Here is an 11071-nt window from a genome sequence, read left to right as displayed (position 1 = left end):
TCTCCTACATTTACTGTATTAAAAGCATACTGCCCACCGTTTGCTGTTTTCCTGAAGCCACCGGTCGGCGGTGAGCCCGGGTGCGAGGGCCCGTTCATCGCTGCTCGCAGCTTTAATTAGGGCCCGAGCCCAAAAGGGCGAAGGCCCTATTGTTCTTCTAAGGATTCTTATTTTTTTTTATTAGGGCCCGAGCCCAAAAGGGCGAAGGCCCTATTGTTCTTCTAAGGGTTCTTATTTTTTTTTTTTTTTTTTTTTTTTTTTTCAACCGTTGGGGCACTTTTGGGGGCCTTAACATACTCAAAAACTCTTGAAAATTTGCACACATGTCGGAATCTGCCGTCGTCCGGACGCCACAGAGGCTGGGACCCGGGCGTGGTTCAGGGCCTCTACAGCGCCCCCTGGAACACAGTTTGAAAACTTGATGTACTGCGCACACATACTTGCACGTATTGATATGAAACTTGGTACACATATAGATCTCACTGAGCCAAACAGCTTTTGTACTCTATGTCATGGGCTGAACGCAACAGGAAGTGAGATATGTAGGGCTGTTTAAAAAGCGCATGCTCTGGAATTTAACGTACTCCTCCCAGGGTTTCCATAGGATTGTCACCAAACTCGGTCAGCATGATCTCAAGACATTGGGGACGCTAAATTGCGAGGGGATTTTTGATATCTCGAACGGTTTGGCCGTGGCAAGGCGACAAAGTTATGGCGAGAAATGAGAAACAGGAAGTGTCTAATTACTGTTGCACACATTGCTTGATTCTTATGAAACTTCACCAGTTTGTTTGTTGTATGATGCCGATTCCATAAATGTGACTATTATGAGTCAAAGTTATAGCGCCACCAACTGGCAGCAGGAAGCGTGTCATTTTCAAAATCCTTTGAAATCAGCCTCTTAATTTTACTTGATTTTCTTCAAACTTCATCAAAATAATGTCAAAACACGGCCGATGAGAATATGTAAAGGGGTCGATGATAAATCAAATACTGTTGCCATGGCAACGCGTCAAACTTTAAAATTTGATTCCTGTCTTTTCGAGGCAGATAACATGCTTAGAATTTCATGAAACTCAACACACACGTCAATATTTATGATAGTTAGACACTGGCAAAAGGTCATAAATGGGCGTGGAGCAGGCACTCTATAGCGCCATCTTTTGACAAAAGTTGGGGGGTTAGTTTTTCCTACAGTCACCAAACTCTGTACATATATTGTTCTCATCAATCTGGACAACTTTCTAAATCAAACTCATTAGCTAAGACCAACAGAAAGCCGGCTATTTTGATTTGAATGTGGATTTTTGGAAAAATCAGGCTGTAAACAAATTCACACTACTCCTAAGAACAACCAGCTGTTCACACCAAACTTTTTTAACATGAAGAGAAGATTCTGAAGATGTTAAATTGCGAGCGGATTTTGGATATCTCGAACGGTGTTGACGTGGTGATTTTTTAAAGATGTAGTAAAAAACATAACCCTAATTTTTTATATCTTTAAAGTGCAGCATCCAAACTCTTTAAAACTTTTTTCACACAGAGATCTAATCATTCTGAGCAAGTGCTGGAAATATAAATTTTATACAAGCTTCAATGAATTAAAGAAAATTAAAAAAATAACTCAGAAACCTGCTGTCACTCTGGTGAATGTCTCTACAGTATGTGTGTGCGTTCAGTCAGGCACAGAGAAGCTCATTATTGCAGGGGGGAGGGGTGAGAGGCAGAGAGGGTGACAGAGTAGAGAGCCATCCTACAGACCATCTTTGAACAAAAAATGCACGTATGTAGTGTAATTACATAAATATGTCTGATCTTTGAGAGTCTGATATTTTGAGAAAATATAAAGGGTCACTAAGTCTTTCATTGTTCGTATTTTGCAGTTGTTGTTTTTTATTTATTTTTTACTTAACTGTACCATGAACTTGTCCTATTCAGTCACATAGCAAAAGATTTAAAAATACAACTTTTTAGCATGATCAATTTATCTTCATTGATAGACAATATTTACATAGTGTTATTTATTGAATATAAAATAATAATAATAAAAAATTAAGACAGACTTTGACAACAAAACAAACGTTACTGTTATCTCTTCAAAACATCTGAAAACCATAATTTTAAGATCAGTTATATATATGTATCACCCCGTTAAAATACTCAACTTGATTTTTAAAGATATTTTGAAAGAATGAAGCGTTTATAGAGCACTTTATTGTGTATTGCTGTACACCCACATGAACTGTGTTCATGTTCATGTTAATTCACAGTACATAAACTTTATATGAGTACTTTTTTTAGCTTAATATTAATTAACATTAATAAATGCTATTTATTTATTGGTCATGTTAACTAATATAGTTCATTTTAACAAATGAAACTGGATGGCAACATTTTATATTTTGTGTGTATGTGTCTGTGTGTTGATTTTAAATTCTAACCCTTTCAATTCTGTAAACTTAAAATCAAAACTAGCAGATGGTTACTGTGAATGCATGTGCCAACTGGGCACCGTCTTCCTTATTGATTCTTAGTTATGTAGCACTTAAGAGTGATGTATTATAACAGGAGTCACCAGCAAAGCAATATCCACACAAAAATTGTACAGATAGGTAACAATGACATTTAAGCAGAAGTGGTGGACGTAAAGCAAGCAATAATAACATTTTGCTATCATCATGAATCATGTTCTTATCATCATCATCAGAAAATAGGCAATTTGTAGCATACTGGTTCACAGTTGGCATTTATCTGAAGTCCTTGCATTGATTGCATTTAGTTAAATCAACATTATATTTGGTCAGTCTGATCTTGAGGCCTTAGAGATGTTAAATTGTGAAGATCTTGAGTTTTCATTAAAGGGCATGTCCGTGGTGGCCTGACAAAGTGTGATGTTTCTGCATAGACATAGAAGTGGTTATAACTTAGCCTGAAAATGTCTGATCTGCCACAAAATTCACAGGTTTGGTAAGAGTCCTGGCCTGAAGACACCTAAAGACCAATATTCAGATATTATCATAGCGCCACCTGTTGGCAGCAGGATATCTCATATATTTCACTAACTCAAACATACCAAGGTCAATCTGCACCAAACTTCATATGTTTGATAATAGTGCTGGCCTGAACACATCTACATGCCAATAATCAGTTATAGGCATAGCGCCACCAGCTGGCAGCGGCAAGTTTGGCACATTTAAGTGACTTTGACATATTTCTCCTACATTTACTGTATTAAAAGCATACTGCCCACCGTTTGCTGTTTTCCTGAAGCCACCGGTCGGCGGTGAGCCCGGGTGCGAGGGCCCGTTCATCGCTGCTCGCAGCTTTAATTTTTTTTTTTTTTTTCAACCGTTGGGGCACTTTTGGGGGCCTTAACATACTCAAAAACTCTTGAAAATTTGCACACACGTTGGAATCTGCCGTCGTCCGGACGCCACAGAGGCTGGGACCCGGGCGTGGTTCAGGGCCTCTACAGCGCCCCCTGGAACACAGTTTGAAAACTTGATGTACTGTGCACACATACTTGCACGTATTGATATGAAACTCGGTACACATATAGAACTCACCGAGCTGAACAACTTTTGTACTCTATGTCATGGGCTCCACGCAACAGGAAGTGAGATATTTATGGCTGTTTAAAAAGCGCATGCTCTGGAATTTAACGTACTCCTCCCAGGAATTCTATACGATTGTCACCAAACTCGGTCAGCATGATCTCAAGACATTGGGGACGCTAAATTGCGAGGAGATTTTTGATATCTCGAACGGTTTGGCCGTGGCAAGGCGACAAAGTTTTGGCGAGAAATGAGAAACAGGAAGTGTCTAATAACTGTTGCACACATTGCCTGATTCTGATGAAACTTCACCAGTTTGTTCGTTGTATGATGCCGATTCCATAAATGTGACTATTATGAGTCAAAGTTATAGCGCCACCAACTGGCAGCAGGAAACGTGTCATTGTCAAAATGCTTTGAAATCAGCCTCTTAATTTTACTCGATTTTCTTTAAACTTCATCAAAATCATGTCAAAACACGGCCGATAAAGAATGTGTAAAGGGGTCGATGATAAATCAAATGCTGTTGCCATGGCAACGTGTCAAACTTTAAAATTAGATTCCTGTCTTTTCAAGGCAGATAACATGCTTAGAATTTCATGAAACTCAACACACACATCAATATTAATGATAGTTAGACACTGGCAAAAGGTCATAAATGGGCGTGGAGCAGGAACTCTATAGCGCCATCTTTTAACAAAAGTTGGGGGGTTAGTTTTTCCTACAGTCACCAAACTCTGTACTTATATTGTTCTCATCAATCTTGACAACTTTCTAAATCAAACTCATTAGCTAAGACCAACAGAAAGCCGGCTATTTTGATTTGAATGTGGATTTTTTGAAAAATCAGGTAGTAAACAAATTCACACTACTCCTAAGAACAACCAGCTGTTCACACCAAACTTTTTTAACATGAAGAGAAGATTCTGAAGATGTTAAATTGCGAGCGGATTTTGGATATCTCGAACGGTGTTGACGTGGTGATTTTTTAAAGATGTAGTAAAAAACATAACCCTAATTTTTTATATCTTTAAAGTGCAGCATCCAAACTCTTTAAAACTTTTTTCACACAGAGATCTAATCATTCTGAGCAAGTGCTGGAAATATAAATTTTATACAAGCTTCAATGAATTAAAGAAAATTAAAAAGATAACTCAGAAACCTGCTGTCACTCTGGTGAATGTCTCTACAGTATGTGTGTGCGTTCAGTCAGGCACAGAGAAGCTCATTATTGCAGGGGGGAGGGGTGAGAGGCAGAGAGGGTAACAGAGTAGAGAGCCATTCTACAGACCATCTTTGAACAAAATGCACATACTGTATGTAGTATAATTACATAAATATGTCTGATCTTTGAGAGTCTGATATTTTGAGAAAATATAAAGGGTCACTAAGTCTTTCATTGTTCGTATTTTGCAGTTGTTGTTTTTTATTTATTTTTTACTTAACTGTACCATGAACTTGTCCTATTCAGTCACATAGCAAAAGATTTTAAAAAATACAACTTTTTATTTATTTAAATATTCTTTTTATTATGGTTTTTGCAAACACAAAAAACAAACAGTAACAGACAAACAGACCCTTCACATAACAAACATCTGTGCAATGTGTAAAATGAAGCACAAAAATAAGACAAAAAGGAGAATGACGGTATACAAGACTAACATATCCAACAAAGAGTAATTACAATAATTGTGAATATTATAAATAAATAAAAAATATTGCTACCAATCTAAAATAATTGTGTACATCACTAATCCTTGTAGCTCAACAGAAAAGAAAAAACGGGTTCCCACATTTTGTCAAATTTTTCAGAGTTCCCAGAGATGGTGTATCTGATTCTTTCCAGGTGCAAAGTAGAAGTAAGTCCAGTTAACCAGTCAGAAAAGAGAGGCCTTACATTTTTCTTCCACAAAAGCAGAACAACTTTCTTAGCTACAACCATGCCATATTGGACAGGTAACCGTACCTTCGGATTAAGAGATTCAAGCAAATCTGACCAACCAAAAATTGCTATCATTGGGTCGGGGAGTAGAACACAGTTATAGACCTTGGCAAAGAACTCGAATATTTCAAGCCAAAAATTCTGAATTTCTACACAAAACCAGAAAAGATGTGCCAGAGTACCCTCTGCAACTTTACATTTATCACATATGGGGGAGACGGAAGAATAGAATTTGCTAAGCTTAGTTTTAGAATAGTGAAGTCTGTGTAGTACCTTGTATTGAATAAGTTGATGTCTTGAATTTATAGAACATGAATAAACAGATAAGAGGCATTTATCCCAATCATTTTCAGTAACCTGAATGCCTAGGTCTTCTTCCCAAGCAGCTTTCAAATGAAGGGAAGAAAAGTTTGTTTCATCTTTAAAAGCATTAACAAATAAAGAGATTAGACCCCTAGCATCAGGAGAATTTGAAAACAAATCAAACATTTTGCATTCTAAGGAGAAAACCTCAAAATTTGAGATATTTATACGAACATAATGCCTGACCTGAAGATATCTGAAAAAATGAGAAGAAGGAAGGTTGAATCTCTCGCTGAGCTGGGAAAAGGAGGCAAAAGACTTATCGATGTATAGATTTTTAACACTGAGAATTCCTTTGCTTTGCCATTCCTTAAAAACTTTATCTGTAAGAGAGGGTTTAAATGCATGATTGTAACAAATAGGAGTAAGTGGGGAAGTATTTGGTAACTTGTATACCCTTCTAATTTGGTACCATATTTTGATAGAGTTGTTCAGAATTAAATTATTTTTTGGAACCTCTTTATTAGGCAGAGGGGCTGCAAAAAGCAAAGCAGAAAGGGAAGAGTGAAAGGCACTTTGTTCTATCGCTAACCAAGAGGGAGTGTCTGCTTGAACCATGCCAGGAAAAGAATCTCGCCAATACATTAAAACTCTGCAATTTGCCGCCCAGTAATAATGACGAAAATCAGGCAAACCTAGACCCCCCAAATTCTTAGGTTTATGCAAATGAGTCTTGGATATACGAGCACTTTTATAACCCCAAATGAAAGGCATAATAATGGATTCAAGCGATTTAAAGAATGATTTAGGTAGAAAAACAGGTACATTTTGAAAAAGATATAAGAATCTCGGAAGGCTAACCATTTTAACTGCATTGATGCGGCCAATCATTGATATTGGGAGTGATCTCCATCTTTCTATGTCCTGCTTCAAGTTATCGAGTAACGTGAGAAAATTCAATTTAACTAAATCCTTTGGATTCTTAGGGACAACCACACCGAGATATTTAATCATATCCAAAGCCAATTTAAATGGCATACTCTGCATAAAATCTGGATCTATATTGTTGCTGATGGGCATGAATTCGCTTTTTTGCCAATTAACAGAATAACCTGAAAAGTTGCTAAATGTGTTTAATAAATCCAGCAGCAGGGGAACAGAGTGCTCTGGATCTGAGAGGTATAAAAGAACGTCATCAGCATAAAGAGATATTATATGATCTACCTGACCTATCTTTAAAGACGGGATCTGCGGATGGTGTCTAATAGCAATTGCCAAAGGTTCTATGGCAATAGCAAACAACAGGGGTGAAAGTGGACACCCCTGTCGTGTGCCCCTATGCAACTCAAATTGTGGTGATCTATCAAGATTAGTTAAAACAGATGCACACGGATGATGATACAACATACTGACCCAGGAAGAAAACCGATCTCCTAAATTAAATTCTTTAATAGTAGTTAAGATATAATTCCATTCCACTTGATCAAAAGCTTTTTCCGCATCTAATGCTATAATTGCCAATTTAGAGTGAGATTTTTGTTTCGAATAGATAATATTTAGAAGACGTCTAACATTGAAAAAGGAGAATCTATTAGGGACAAAGCCAACCTGATCGGGGTGAATAATAGTTGAAATGCATTTGTTTAATCTAGTTGCCAAAATTTTGGTGAACACTTTTAAATCAGTATTAAGAAGAGCAATTGGGCGAAAAGAGGACACGTTCGTCTCATCCTTGCCTCTCTTAAGAAGTAAAGAAATATTGGCGAAGTAGAGAGAAGGAGGAAATTTCTGCTCACAAAACGAATGATTGAACATCCGTAACATAAGAGGTGCAATCTTACCAGCATATTTCTTATAGAATTCGATACAAAAGCCGTCAGGGCCAGGAGCCTTCCCATTAGGAAACGCATTAAATGCATCCAGTATCTCTTGAATAGTAATGTCGGCATTTAACATTTCCTGGTCAGCATCGCTTAATTTTGGAAGGGGGAGAGAATGAAGAAAGTCTGCAATAGCCTCCAAAGATACAGAAGTCTTGGATTTGTACAAATCTGCATAAAATTCCATAAAGCGTTTATTAATTTCCTTTGGATTAGTCAAAATTTTACCATCTTTATCAGCAATATGATGAATTGATCTGCTAGCATACAAACCCCTTAATTGCTGAGCTAATAGTTTATCTGGTTTATCCCCAATCTCGAAATGTCTCTGTTTAATTTTTAACAACATCTTATTCACCTGATCCGAAGTAATCTTATTGTATTCATACCTAAGTGACATAATATCATTTAAGACAGAGGAGTCTGCGGTATCCCTATATAATTTTTCCAACTGGGTAAGATGTGCATCTATCTCCGCTAAGCGTTTTTGTCTGATTTTCTTTGCAGCTGACTCATAGGAAATTATATGTCCCCTCATTACTACTTTAAAAGTTTCCCATAACACAGAGTCAGAAACATCAGCTTTATCATTGGTCTCAATAAACTCTGTCAAAGAATCTGAAATATGCTGGCAGAATTTTGCATCGGAAAGGAGGTAAGTATTAAATCTCCAATTATAACTTGGCTTTGCCCAACCAAAATCAAAAGATACTGTAACAGCAGAATGATCAGAGATCAGTATGTTGTAATATTTAGATGTAGAGACATTAGGTAGTAATTTAGAATCTATAAAAAAATAATCTATTCTTGAATACGATTTGTGGACATGAGAAAAGAAAGAGTACTCCTTGTCAACAGGATGGTGTAGCCTCCAGATATCCACAATATTCAATGACTCTGTGAGATGTTTAATAACCGATGTACAGTTAAGAGAAGAATCTGAGCGAACAGGAAATTTATCCAAAGCCGGATCCAATATGCAGTTAAAGTCGCCACCAACCATAAAGTGAGTATCTGTAAAAGAAGGTAATAAACTAAATACCTTACGAAAAAAAGACGGATCGTCATAATTAGGGGCATAGATATTTAAAAAAGTAAAATGTTTGGAAGCAATTAACCCAGTGACAAGAACATAACGACCGTTAGGGTCTGTTAATGTAGAAATATGTTTAAACGGGACTGATTTACGAAACAAAATTGCAACACCTCTGGCCCTACACGAAAACGTGGATTGAAAGACCTGAGAAATCCAGTTACATTTCAAGCGTTTCTGATCACCATGTTTAATGTGGGTCTCTTGTAAAAAAATTATGTCAGCTGAAATGGAGTGCAAATATGAAAACACTTTAGCTCGCTTCACCTGACTATTCAGGCCGCGAACATTCCAGCTGGCTAAAGTAATACCGCCTCCTTGTGAGGAAGCTATACTATGTGCCATTTTACAACAAACACAAATTCAACTACAATAACATAATGGCACAGATAAAAAGAAGGGTAAACAAAAAGCAACAACAGTAAACACAAACTACGTCCCCCCACCCCATCCCAGCCGCTTTCCCAAACCAAGCGGTATAAAACCCCCATATATACCGTGGAGCCAAAAAGTGAGATAAAGAGCAGCATAAAAACAATAAACGAAGCAACCAAAAAAAAGAGGAAAATACCTAAGGCTGAAATGCACCTCAAATCCCTTTAAACATTAATTATAACGGAAAAAAAAAACAAGTTGGTCAAAAGAGTAAATGAATATATACAATAAATGCTCTGTCACACATTATGCTCATAACTAGATACAGATGAAAAATTAACAAGCATGTAGATCAAACTGATCAACATCAACTGTGAGAAAACATTCAGATAGGTCCCGCAGGTGGTAAAGAACAGAACACTTAAAAGTCATGACATCTTGCCCAACCTTTTACCTGCGAACACACCGTAGTTATGCAGACTAAGAAGAGTTGTCCTCAACTGTGATAGAGTCAACAAAAGCTTGTGCCTTCTCAGCGGAATCAAAAACATGTTTAGATGAGTTGTGAGTCACGAGAAGACGGGCAGGGAAGAGCAACTCGTAACGAACGTTAGCCTCCTTGAGCCTTTTCCTTACGCCGTTGAAAGCTTGGCGCTGCTTCAGAACCTCGGAGGTGAAGTCGGGAAAGATGAGAATGCGCGCTCCGTTATACATCAGGGGAGAAGACAGCCGCGCAAGACGTAGAATCTTCTCTTTGTCCGGATAGTGATGCAGCTTGGCCACCATCGTCCGAGGACGGGATCGTGCGTTACCAACCGGACCCGTGCGATGGGCTCGGTCAATCTTCAGAGGTTTCGAAAAGTTACTGGCGCCAAGGAGTTGCACAAGGAAGTCAGCAACAAACTGAGTCGGGCGGCCCTCCTCCAGTTTTTCAGGAAGACCAATTATCTTAATATTTTGCCGCCGCGAGCGCCCTTCAAGATCATCTAATTTAGATGTCAGTGATTTGCATGTATCGAACCAGTCACGACAATGTGCCTCAAGTTCAGAAATGCGGCCCTCATAATCTGCACTAGCCTTTTCCAGTTCCGTAACTCGTGAAGTAACTTCCGACAGTGTCGCCAACGTCTGAGACAACGTAGATTCCAAAGAATCGAATTTTTCATTCATGGAGCCGTTCATTGATTTGATAGCTTCCATAACGTCAGCGAGATTAACAGGGTCTGTAGAGTTAGCAACGGCCTGTGCGTCGTCTGACTGACCGACGCCTTGTTCACCTGCATCCTCTGCTGATTTGTCTCCTTTCTTTGCTTTGGACTTAGTCATGCCGTTTGCGATGGTAATGAGCAAACTTTAACAGTGAAATTATTGGTAAAAATGAAGAATTATCAAGGGAAATGAGGAGCACGAAAAAACACGTCTACTCCATATGGAACTCACTAGCGCCCCCCAAAAAATACAACTTTTTAGCATGATCAATTTATCTTCATTGATAGACAATATTTACATAGTGTTATTTATTGAATATAAAATAATAATAATAAAACATTAAGACAAACTTTGACAACAAAACAAACGTTACTGTTATCTCTTCAAAACATCTGAAAACCATCATTTTAAGATCAGTTATATATATATCACCCCGTTAAAATACTCAACTTGATTTTTAAAGATATTTTGAAAGAAAGCGTTTATAGAGCACTTTATTGTGTATTGCTGTACACCCACATGAACTGTGTTCATGTTCATGTTAATTCACAGTACATAAACTTTATATGAATACTTTTTTTAGCTTAATATTAATTAACATTAATAAATGCTATTTATTTATTGGTCATGTTAACTAATATAGTTAATTTTAACAAATGAAACTGGATGGCAACATTTTATATTTTGTGTGTATGTGTCTGTGTGTTGATTTTAA

Source organism: Garra rufa, chromosome 4 (assembly GCF_049309525.1).
Source record: "Garra rufa chromosome 4, GarRuf1.0, whole genome shotgun sequence".
NCBI classification, from domain to species: Eukaryota; Metazoa; Chordata; class Actinopteri; order Cypriniformes; family Cyprinidae; genus Garra; species Garra rufa.
Note: the sequence above shows the minus strand (reverse complement) of the source record.